The sequence below is a fragment of the Mixophyes fleayi genome, chromosome 7, assembly GCF_038048845.1.
Source record: "Mixophyes fleayi isolate aMixFle1 chromosome 7, aMixFle1.hap1, whole genome shotgun sequence".
In the NCBI taxonomy this organism is placed as follows: Eukaryota; Metazoa; Chordata; class Amphibia; order Anura; family Limnodynastidae; genus Mixophyes; species Mixophyes fleayi.
In genome coordinates, this window is record NC_134408.1 from 133,858,627 (window position 1) to 133,871,030 (window position 12,404).

Genomic DNA, 12,404 nt, shown 5'->3' on the forward strand with positions numbered 1-12,404 from the left:
TTATAGTTTCACAAACCTAATTAATGTAGCACAGAGCTGGTACTCACTGGTGGGCACCCACACATTGTTTGAAAGCTTGTTATCCCGAAGTTATTCTGCTCCGCGCTAACCAGGCTGAGGCTAGCGCATATTATGACAGTGGGGCTACATGTTATAAAACTGTTTGATGCATTTGCAGGGGAAACCCAGAGCTCTTTGTCCCCTCAGCATTAGCGGTAACTATTCCATGCTATAAACACGGGGTGCTGGTTACATGTAATTAAGCTTTTTTTTTAACAAGTTAATATAAGGACAATTTTTATTACTTTGTTTATTAGTGCTTTCTTCATCTGAGTGCCCCAAAAAAGGGCAAAAACACAAAAACGTGCACAGAGCTACGGTTTCAGGCTCTAAAAAGGAGGAGCCCCTTTATCACCGACCAAGCAAGGGTTTTTTCTGCAAGGCTAGAGGGTCCCTTTTGCCCTGGTTGCTGCCATTGCTTTCCCCAAGGCACCAAATCTTCTGCCCCCATCTTCTCCTTCCCGGAAAGGCAGACGTCAGAGGTTTGAGGGAGATGGGAGCCACTAGATCCACACCACCTCCCCTAGATCGTCGTGAATAAAACATAAAGAGTGCAAGCGGCAATGCTCGGACAAGCCCCTTTCTCCCCTAGATAAGCCGAAGCTTTCCTTAGGGGAACTGGTTCTTTCAGGGCCATCTTAACAACATTATGAGTCCCCTGGCAAAGCAGTGCACTTGGGCCCCTACCTACACAACCACTCACAGGAATAAATATGTAAATTATCAATAAAAATAAGGTTATTTTTATTTGTACCTGCTACAAAAATCAGTGTTTAAACATTAAAAAACATGCTGTACTGCTGTGCCTTGATACATGTGTGAATAGATTTTTTTTTTCTATTGGGCCCTGCCTATTGGGCCCCTATGCTTGTGGGGCCCCCGGGCAACTGCCCAGCGGGGATGACAGCCCTGGGTTCTTTAGCTAACCCCCCGGAAGGAGGGAGCCTTCAATGACTTCGGGGGAAGGTCGACAATACAGGTCTACACCCAAACCCCAAAAAACAATACGTGCCACACACAAAGAAAATTTTTTGGAAAAAGTACTGGTGTTCAATAAATAGTACCAATAAGGCCCCAGTCTCTCATATAAAAAGCTGCCCTTGCCCCGGACAAAAGGCTAGGGCAAAGTAGAAATGGTGCTACCTAAAAGTGCTAGTGCAAAGTGCCGTACGCTGTGCACAGGTGTCCCGTGTCACCAAGTACATTTTCAGGCTCCCCAGCTTAGACCACACCTGGGGGACATAGCACCCCGGAATTCAAGCAGCCAGTCTCTTAGCCAGAGGACGGCCCATTGCCTACAGCTGGCGCCTTTAAGCCCCACTGCATACATGGGCATCTACACCTAATCTTAGCCAAAAGGCAGAAAAGCGTTATTATATTAATATAACTACATAAAATCAGGCAGAAGAGAGAAATAAGTTTTGCACCACCTAAGAGTTGCATCTGGAGACGTGGCTTACTATAAATTGGCCGCATCACTAGGGTAGACAGCAACACTTACGCTATGTGTGCACTCCACTACTGTAAGTAACTAGCGCTTGCACGCATAGGGAACCGCATGTGCAAGTTCCGTTCAAATTAGAATTACACTTTATTTCACTTTGCATGCGCAGTAGAAGAAAACGTGTTTTTGCAGCTGGGAGTTTGATTTGTGTACCAACTCTAAATCAGGCCCTTAAGGTGTATTCTGGACATATAGGGCGTGACTCATTAAGGAAAGTAAAGCAAAAAAAATAGTAACTTAGTACCTTGGTAAAACCATGTCACGATGCAAGGGGGTGCAAACGAGTTTATTATTTTGCACATAAGAAAAAGACTGGCTGTTTATTTCATGTAGGACGCAAATACTTGATAGCTTTATTTTTACACTGACATACAGGAGCATATTCAATTGTTGGCGGTTTCCGCCGCGGAAAAAGTATTACTGTTATTATGGTAATACTAAGCCGGTTTTCAGCTCGCAGCTCCCCGAGCGAAATGTGAAATGTACCGTAATAACACTATTACCGTAATGACGGTAATAGTGCGCACGCTGCGTTACTTTAGGCAGTAATGCCAACAATTGAATATGCCCCTAAAAGTTGATCTAGGACATGCTCTGCCCCATTATAAATCTGTTCTCACATTTTAAATATATCTCCCCCCAGGGGCGGGCTGGGCCGGGAGGCATTAGCCCCCAGCGCCGCTCAGATTCACTGATGTTAGGGCCGCCCCCCGGATTCAAAATGGCTGATTTTTACCGGTGGCCGCATCTCATTACACGGGATGCGGCCACGTCAGTGCACAGGCGGCCGCATCACATGACACGCGATGCGCATCCCGTGTCACGAGATGCAGGCGCCTGTGCGCCCCCCCCGGGCTGAAATTGCCAGCCCGCGCCTGCCTCCCCCTCAAATACAACATGGTTTTGCCAAGGTTCAAAGTTACTCATTTTGTTTACTTTCCTTAATGAATGAGGCCCATAATATACTTCTGTCAGACTGCTCATGATATATATTAATATGCATAGTGTTGTACACTTTTGCTTCACATTTCTAAACCTATCTTTATCTTGGTAAACTAGCAGAGAATTAACATCCATATATCCCATTAAATCTGCACAATAAAGTCACAACATCCCAATCAACAAACGTGTTTGCATCTTAATGAGTGTCCAGTGTTGGTAACTGAACCTGTTCCCATTTCTCTCACCTCCAACACCTCATCCAGGGAGCGCTGCCTCCCTTCCAGTTCCCTTCCCCTTCCCTCTGTACCTCCCTCTCCCAGCGCTCCCCTCCCCTCTGTGACTGTGGAGGAAATGATGTGGTAACTCCTGGTTAATTACAGCTCCAGACACCCATTGGAGCGGCCACTTCCTCCTCCCGCAGACGCGGTCTCAGGGTGTTTGGACAGAACTTTTATCCCCCCTTCTCCATCATAGTCCTGCGTTGGATTTGCAGCGGGGTTGTATTTGCTCCCCCAGTGAGTGTCTGCTGGGGGGAGGAGGAGATCTCCTTGTGCTGGGTGCAGAGGGAGGTGTCCTGCCTGGAAGATGAGGAGAGCTGCAGGGGGAATCCTCCTTCCTACCCGCTGCGGGAAGTGGCTGTGATTTGCTCAGCCCCCATGGCCAGTTTAGCGGAGCGTTAACAGAAACGCCAGCGTCTGATCGTCGTCCGCAAAAACCGGCGTTTTAGACAACGGCACCGTTTGTTGCAACCAGAGGTAAGAGAGCAGCATTTAGGGGGGGGGGGGGGGTGCATGTTAACCAGCAGCAAACACACTTCCACTGTATATACACAATAGGCGGGGTTGGCTGTCCAGCAAGCCCTGTCCTGGAGAAAAAACCCATCTGCAGAGCTTTGATTGACAGGTCTGCTTGGAGGTACTGCAGCAGCTGCGGCATCTTGCACTGCATGACCGGGCTGGCTTTGGTTGCAGTGTGTGTTGCCTCTGCTGTCCTGTGGAGTTGGGGGGAGTACAGGCAGGACCCCTCCACCCAGCCCCTGTGACAGATCAGTTGGGTGATCAGGTTTGTGTCTATGGGGCCTGGGGCAGAGCTATAGACACTGCAGCTCAGAGACAGCCCCTGCTAGCTGGAATACTATACAAACATGTTGTGGGAAGAGAGCCAGAGTTCCTCCCGGGAATATTCTTAGTCTGCTAGCTATGTTTATCTGTGTGGGTGGATGGAGGTCTATGAACTACTAGGCAAATATATTTTTGGTGCTGTCCTCCTTTTTTTTTTTTTTTTTTGCAAGAGATGTGATGGAGGTTGGGTAGACTGGAGACAAACATCCATGAAATATGATGCTTCCCAGACCTTTGTTTATTATACTATTATGTTGCCAGGACTGTAGACTACTCCTATATGAGATGCTAATGATGTGTCTACATTGGAGGTGGCAACCTGTAGCTTCCTATTTGTTGTGCAACTGCTAAGTAACTGCTGGGACTTGCAGTTCCACAACAGCTGGAGAGAGCCACCTGTGAGATACATGCTCTAATATGCCTGTGGTATACACTTGAGTACAGAAACATATTTATCCTCTTGCCCCACTGTAAAACTCATTTTATATTGGGTGATTTTTCTTTTTAATAGCTTCCATTCAGTGAGGGATTAATATCTGGCAAGTTTATAACTTCAGCTGCTGAAAGTCTTTAATTACTTTGCAGTGTCCAGAAGATAAGCAAAAAATGGGTTGCATGACTTAATGCATGTACTAATGGGGGTGGGAAGCCTATAGGCGACCCCCTGCCCCCATATCCCCTGGGGCTCTGATGGTGAGCATTATGCATTTCCATTTTAATTACACTTGCAGTCATTGTGTGTGTGCATAAGCCTATCCCAGTGGGTCTTCTTGCCTCAGATTGTTTTAGCAGGGAAGGTGTCAGAGGGGTTTTCTATGCAGAGGTGATCAGTGCTGTAAAGGGTTCTCTTTGTCATGCAGACTGGGCTGTGAACGTGACTTGCACTTTCCTGTTGATTTGAGCCCAGACATACTGAGAGATAAGCAATACAATAGACAGTGTGTCTACTTCACTTCTCCTTTGAAGTAACCCACCACTGGCTGGTCTGAAACCAGGACATTAATTGATTTCAGATAAAGTTTAGTCTGACACTGCATTGTCAGCTGGAGAATGTTTTAATTGGAAGGTCACAAAATACTTATTTTTTTTTTAATTTTCCACATGCATTTATTTTATTAACCCTATTGATGTTGCCAGACCTTTTATTTGTTTAGTTTTATTTTGGGGTTTTGTTGGCAATGTTGTGAATGATATCTAGCCATCATCTTCTCTATCATTTATTTACATGGCGCCACAGATTCTACAGCAAAAGTACATCAATGCAAGAATAATGCATAATAATGATAATGCAGCCAATTAATTCTCTAAGAGCTAGTGACATTTTTTGTTTTACCTCGTTCTAAACCGATTTCATTTGTTCCTAGTGAACTGGTAGGCTGAGCATTGGTTCAAACCACAAAATGGCTGCCTTCGGTCTGTGCACTGTCCTCCATTGATGGTCATTTTAAAAGGAGACCAGGCAAAATTATAATGGAATGGAAAGCTAATATTGTGACAATATGGCGTACATTTATAGCTGTCTCAAGTTTGAGGAAAGTGGGTAGAGGGATTGAGACACTGTTTTAATTGCTCCTTGTGTACTGGAGTACAGATTCCTAAATATTGTTTAGTAATACTCCCCACTTGCCAATTGTTAAAATGTTATGGTAATCTTCATAAAACTTATTTTTAATGTTTAAATATAGATGGAACCTGTTATGCATAATCTCTAATAATTATGTATGTCTACCCACTCCTTCTCTGTTGTTGTAAAGTTGTTATTCAGTACAAACTCCAATATACAACAGTGCCTAATTATTTCTTGTGCTGATTCTATAATTTAACTAGAAAAAAACTAAAACAAATAAATACATAAACCTTAAAAATAAGCTTATCACTTGAAAAACATGGAAATCGCATGGTATGGATATATTAGTTAGGCATTGACATAGGATACATACAGTTTGCTGAAAGCATTAATTTTAGTTAATTCAACTCAATATACAGGCGTTAAAGGGATTAACAGTGGGATATAGAGCAAACAGATTGATAGGTTTGTAAAATTGACCTAATGTAGAATAGGAAGCGGGTGTGAAGTGCATCCAATCCACTATTGTCTATGTCTACCACCTTAGTTGTTTCCATATGTTATGCGCATATGACACAGATTTGAGTGATATATCTAAACGTGTAGTTAGTACATTAGTTTTTTTTAACTTGTGCATCTCCATCCTCTTCTCTCCAAATTCTTATTTGGATTTTTTTTATTCAATCTAGACATCAAACCCTTTCATGACTAGCTTGTCAAACATTTTTATGAATTAAATGAGTGGATTATTCCATGTTTCCATTAAGTGGGATATGGTATGTGCAATTATAATCAGATTTGATCTGGACACCATTTGAAACTTTATTGTTTTTGTTTTGTTATAGTCCATTGTTAAACTCCTGAAATTATTTGAACACATTTCTGGAAATAGCCATACATCGTAATATTTACATTTTGACCTTTTCTTTTTTAAATGCCCTTATGTTAACAATGTCATATCTAGTTGATCATTCTAACTCTTATTGTACTAACATGCTTTATTTATTTTCATTAGAATGCTTTAAAACTACAAGTAGGAGTAGATTTTAACAGATATGAAGTGTAAAGATGTGTTTTTGGTGTAATTGTCATGGTCTAGCCAGATGGTGGCGCTGCCATTATTGTGGCATATGTATTGGTTTCTGCCTATGAGAGTTTCATTGACCAATTCCTCAAATGACGAGATAAGATTTATATATTAAAGACTGTCACAAATGACGGCAATGTCTTCTTTCGCTGATGTTTTTGGTTTTTATGTTTATCATCCTATGTGGTTCTTTCTCCCAGGAATACCTTTAGCATTGAGAGAGGGGAAAATAATAATTCCGTAACAGTAAAAGATATGCAAACCCTCTCAGCTCGTAAAAAGTCCATAGAAAGCTCCAGGATTTCTACTCTGCAATATGTCAGCATCTTGGAAAATTGCCTGGAAAGTATTACAAATGGAGTCTTGTTTCCCCCTCACTCAATTTATAGGGTAGAAAAGGAGTGGAAGGTGTTTGAAGCGCTGCATTCCAGCAGTTATATTATGTGTTACCAGACATGGTGCTTAGATGGGCAAGTGACAGTTTAGTTCTTGGCTGGCGGAAATTGGGATGTTTTCAGAATGTTTTAATATCTGGACAAAAGTTGTCAATTGGTGGCACAAGGGTGTGTAAAGAGTCATTGCATAAATGATGTCTATAAGGGAATGAGGATGAGGTACAGTATTTTGAGAGGAGACAAACCCCAGGCGTACCTGCCACTAACACACAATGACGGAAGCTGTTTCGTGGTGTGAGACAATTCGAGAAACGATGCAAAGCCAGTTTGGCACAGCAGGTGTTGCAGCATTGCATGGTCAACTGGTGTCTGTATGCACACATTGATGCAATCATCAGTAGACCATGTTTTTCCAACTCAAGATTGAGTTTTTAGCAGGTAGAACTATTTTAATTTCATTGTTGGTAAGTGTGATGGGAAGGTTACTGTGTGTAGTGTCCTTCTGATTGCAGGACCAAGGCATGGCGGAAGGGGTCCTGGCTCTGAGGATGAATAGCCGGATCTCCTCCAATATGGCCACTGTATGTAACCGAATAGCACGTTTCTTCAGGCATTCTTGGCGAGTGACAGAATTGGCCTGTCTCACCAGCTTAAGTTTCCAATACAATGACAGAATCTATATACGTTTGCCGCGCAGTTGAGGGCAAGTCATGGTCTAGTACAGTGTTGGCTAACCTGTGACACTCCAGGTGTTGTGAAACTACAAGTCCCAGCATACCCTTCCAGCAATAAGCTGCTATATATTGGCAAAGCATGCTGGGACTTGTAGTTTCCCAAACACCTGGAGTGTCACAGGTTACCCAACACTGGTCTAGTATCAGCCACTTCAAAAGTGGCTGATAGGAACTCTTGTGTGTATGGATGAAAATCACAGGATCACAGCCGGGCCTGTATTAACTTTGGGTCTGACAAGTTCCTTGTACTAATAGATCTGTCAACTTTGTTAATATCTTTGATATCAAATAATTGTCATTTTAGGTTTGGTGACCCTTTTTGTGTTGTTGCTCCCCCTTTTTTTTTTTTTTTTTTCTTTTATTCAACAATTTATAGTTTGCCTCCTCTACCTATTTTGCCTTTTACCCGTCGTCTGCCCTGCCGGTATCGGTCCATATTTATTTTTACTATGGAAACATGTTACTCTACCACCAATTCCCCATGTCCAATCTCATCATAACCCCTCAAATCTTTGTCACACAATCCCTATTCCTTTGGGTTGTTGACTATGAACAGGCACTTCTGTAACTTATTTTTTCTGAGGTGCAACCATAGATTTGATAATGTAAGCAAATATCTGCCGACATTTCTCCTACTGAAATCAAGCAAGCTTAATATTTTGTTTGTCAATTTCATTGTTTCAGAGCATTCCTTACGTGTCTGTTATTGTAACGCCAAGTGCTAATTTGTATCAAAATTGCTTTATGCAAATATTTATTTTATTGCTTCCCTCCCTCCCTAATCTCTGCTGGGGTTTGGGAGTAATTGCTGTCATATGAAGGATTGAAGGCAGGAATTCTACCACTGGGAAGTGGAATTCAGTCTTGTAAAATCTTCAAAGGGTTTCGTTCGGAATCCATGGATTGTATCGTATTGTATCGAAATTTAAAATTAAATGGCTAATCAAACATAAATATAGTATTGTTTTATCAAACTTATCTCAAACATTGTTGTGTTGCATATATTTTGGGCTTTCATGGCTCTGTGTCCGCCCCCTCCCCAAATATAAACTATTATAACACAATTTAACTTGAGCAAAATAAAGTCATAGTACATTAAAGCCTTTACAGATTTGCATGCCTGAATATAGTAGTTGCAGACATCAGTTTGCCTTGTATTTTAATTTTTAAACCTTCTTCCTCGTAAACACGTCTCGAACACTCTACTTTACTTTTAATGTATTCCCGACAACTAGGTTTTATTAGCTAAATGGCAAAAGAAACCATGAAATGGAAAAAGGTCTGTTGTTAATTTCATCTTCTTTAAAATCATAACTGTATAGCGGAACAGAGGAATGAGCGGGCGCTACTGAGGGTGAAGGGGGGAGCCAACCTTGTCTCTCCTACTCTCTAATCCAGTGGATCCCAAACTTTTTCAGTTCAAGGCACCTTTAGGGTCTCCATAATTTTTTCAAGGCACCCTCTAAGCCAAAATAATTACCAAGTAGTCCCCCCTCCTTGTTTACCATTGGCCCTGGCCGAGGCGCCCCTGTGAGATCGCTGAGGCACCCCAGGGAGCCTAGGCACACAGTTTGGGAACCACTGGTCTAATCCCCAACGCCCGCCAAGGATGACTCGTTGTCTTCAGCCTTTACCATGGGAATATGTCAAGATTAAAACCTTTCTGACATTTTTCTTTCACGTTTCCTTTTTACTTTGGAGAAGAACTATTCTCTTATATTGTTTAAAATTTAATTTATTTATACCTCTCCCTGTCACTTATTATCCTACTGGATAATTAGGCCCTAGAGGGTGCTATCTTGGTAGGCTTGAACTTAGCCTAGACATTGCCCATACTCTATCCAATTCTCCGTGACCTCCGTTATAGTCTAAGTAATTGTTGGCATTTTAGGCAGATGATATTTTGAGGGCTCATCCCACTTTTATTTTGCATGTTTCGTGGTCTTATTCTGCTTTTAAAAATAGTGAATTGTTTTGATTATCACTTCAGGAGCCCTGTACACTTCTTGCATATTTCTTTTGAATGTTGATTGCAACAGTATTCCAGGGGGCATATTCAATTGTTGGCCTTACACGGAAAAGTAAAGTGGTGCGCGCGCTATTACCGTCATTACGGTAATAGTGCGTGCAATTACCGTTATTACGGTACCTTTAACGCTGGATTTCACTCAGCTGCGACCTGAAATCTGACTTTGTATTACCGTAATAACGGTAATACTTTAAACACCGTGGGAAACGGCAACAATTGAATATGCCCCCAGGTGTTTTGTCTTGTTTTTTTTTCTTGTGGATTATAATGAATTTAATTCTTGTTGGAAAGAAATAATTTTTCCTGTTAGTTTGAAAACTTTCTGCAGCTGTACATCAATGCTATATCGTTTTTAAAACTCCGGTTTATGTCGTTGGAGCTATAAATGTGTTGTGATACACGACTGCATGCATGCATGCCCAATTTGAAATCCATTTTTTTTTTTTTTTTTTTTTTTGTTATTCACATAGCATTGAAGATGACTACCACGCATGGCGTTGTCTAGACAGAAATAGCCCTCAGTGATTAAGTATAAGCAGTGTTTGTTCAGGTGAATTTTACAGTGTAATTATTTGCTTATACGGGAGTGTGACTATCGGAAAGCCAGTGTTTTCAGATGGCTTTTATCTGGAAGCGTCTGGCCCATGGTTTTCCTCCTATTGATTCTCGTGATCTGCGATGTATGATAAAAGGCTTACTTAAATGACACCGGAGACAGCTGTCTATCTCGCCACAACATATCTGTGCTTGTTTAATGGCGCCAGAAAGCCCCCTTCCTCCTCAATACTGTCACCGAATCTTGGTAAGATTTTTTTAATGCAGGAAAGGGCAAAATTATCTATCATTTTTGGAACCATTTATAAAAATCTAAAAGTCACCAAAACAGGCCTAGAAAGTTATGCACATTTATAGATGTCCTTTAAAGAAAATGAATGTCTCCCCAAAAAATTAAGGTGCCCTTTAATACCGTGCTGGCTGTATGCCATGCTGTAACCAACTAAAATTATATATGGTTAAATTAGTGCTATTGCTATATGCAAGTCTATATATATATATATATATATATATATATATATATATATATATATATATATATATATATATATATATATGTACATACTGTTCTATATTTGTTTCTTTTTAGTGTAGGTTGTTTGGAGAAACGCGTTAAGTTAGCCATAAACACACAAACTATAATTTATTTCATTTAACAAACTGTTGCATTTCTGTACAGTTACATCAGTATTCATTTGGGGCATACACACTGCAATCTGATTGTTTTAAATGCGATCATTTTTAATCCGACAATGTCATAAATTGAATTATTGTTTCACAATGGATGATAATGTGCTCTATTGTATATTTAGTTTAATATGAATTTTTGTGTGTTCTGCAACTATGGTGTCATTTTACAGCCCGTTTATCAGTGGGAACACTAGTTTTAATTTTGCAGTGTGGCCACTTATTGTACTAATCGTTGCAGATAACTAACTGTAGAAATGAAGGTATTGGTTATTCAGTAATGGTGCACATATGAGCCATTGATTAAAATATTTCACGTATTTGTCACTTTTCAAATCCATAGAAAGGAAAAAAACATTTTTTTTTTATTTTATTTTTTTTTTAAGCAGTAAATATCATTTTTGTTCAAAATAATTTTACAGTGTAAAACTTAAAGAAAAACTTCACCTAAATTATAGGGGCACATTCAATTAGCTTTCCGGTCCGCGAAGTCAATCCATGGTACCGCGATAACGTGGACCCCCTAGGGTTGCGTACGAAAATCTGCGTTATTGCGGTACCGTATTATCGGCAATACTGCGCAGGTTCCGCGGTAACGCGCATTCCTGCGAACCAGAAAACTAATTGAATATGCCCCATAAACTCTTACTGTGTGCAGCCCAGAGGGGAGGTTAGTTGCAGGTGAGGAGGGACCTGATCGTCGTGAAAGGCATCATTTTTGGCATCCACACGGTGGTGTGATGCAAAAGCGTCAGTTTGTCTCAGGGCGGGGCCAAAATGACGTGAGTCGCCGCAAATTGCATCATCGAGGCTTTCCTGCTGCAGCAGCATGCAGGTGAATGACCAGCTCTCCCAGGAGTCTGGGAGGTCAACCCAGAATTCGTGTGTCTCTTATACATTACGGAACAGTGGGCGAGTTTGAGTGAAAGTGTTGCCCATAGCAACCAATCAGATTCTAGCTATCACTTATCTAGTACATTCTAGAATGATGGATGAAATCTGATTGGTTGCTATAGCCAACACCTCCACTTTTCCCGTTTAGAAAGTTTGATAACTCTACCCCTAAGTTAACATTAAATCCTTTGCGATGAGCTGCTCTCCTGCCTTAAACATTCACCCTGTGTTCTTCCTGTTCCCAGGTTGCCCAAAGTTTTATTAAACATGTTTTGTGTGTTAATTGTTTTATGCTATTAAATGGACCTTAGTCTCTAGAGAATTTAGACTGTAAGCTCCAATGGGACAGGGACTGATCTGAGTGAGTTCTCTGTACAGCGCTGCTGAGTTAGTGGCGCTATATACGTAGCTGATGTGGGGGGTGTGTGTTTTTATTACATACAATACCATGTGTCGGCTGCTAGATGGTTAACCTGTAGTGTTGTTATTTTTTTTTTTTCCAGTTGACTTAATTTGAGTAATTTTATTTTTGTTCAGATTAGGCACATTGTTTATGGAAACCATAGGCTCCCCGCAGATAAGGGTAGTGTCACTGAGACTGATTGTCTTAACAAGGAAATGGTGATAGACTACTAATGGCGCTCTGCAAAACCTCAGTAGCCTATAGTACAATGCCGTGTTCATTAGATGTGTCATAGACCAGCAGATTTGTGCCAAGTGTGGGAGACGACAGCTGCGGAGACTGCAATAGTATTATACTAAATGTACTATATGTTATATCATTTGTGTTTACACCTGGAACTTGCTGTTACTACTACTTATGATAAAA

General features: G+C 41.1%; 1 protein-coding gene across 1 annotated transcript in view; it reads left to right on the forward strand.

Annotated features, from left to right (window-relative positions):
• The first annotated feature begins 2,864 nt into the window (after positions 1-2,864).
• The window catches only part of ACVR1 (activin A receptor type 1), a 56,548-nt gene continuing 47,008 nt past the window's right edge, over positions 2,865-12,404 (forward strand). The window contains exon 1 of the mRNA XM_075180840.1: positions 2,865-3,261. The gene's annotated coding sequence lies outside the window, so the exon portion shown is untranslated. The remainder of the gene's footprint in view (positions 3,262-12,404) is intronic.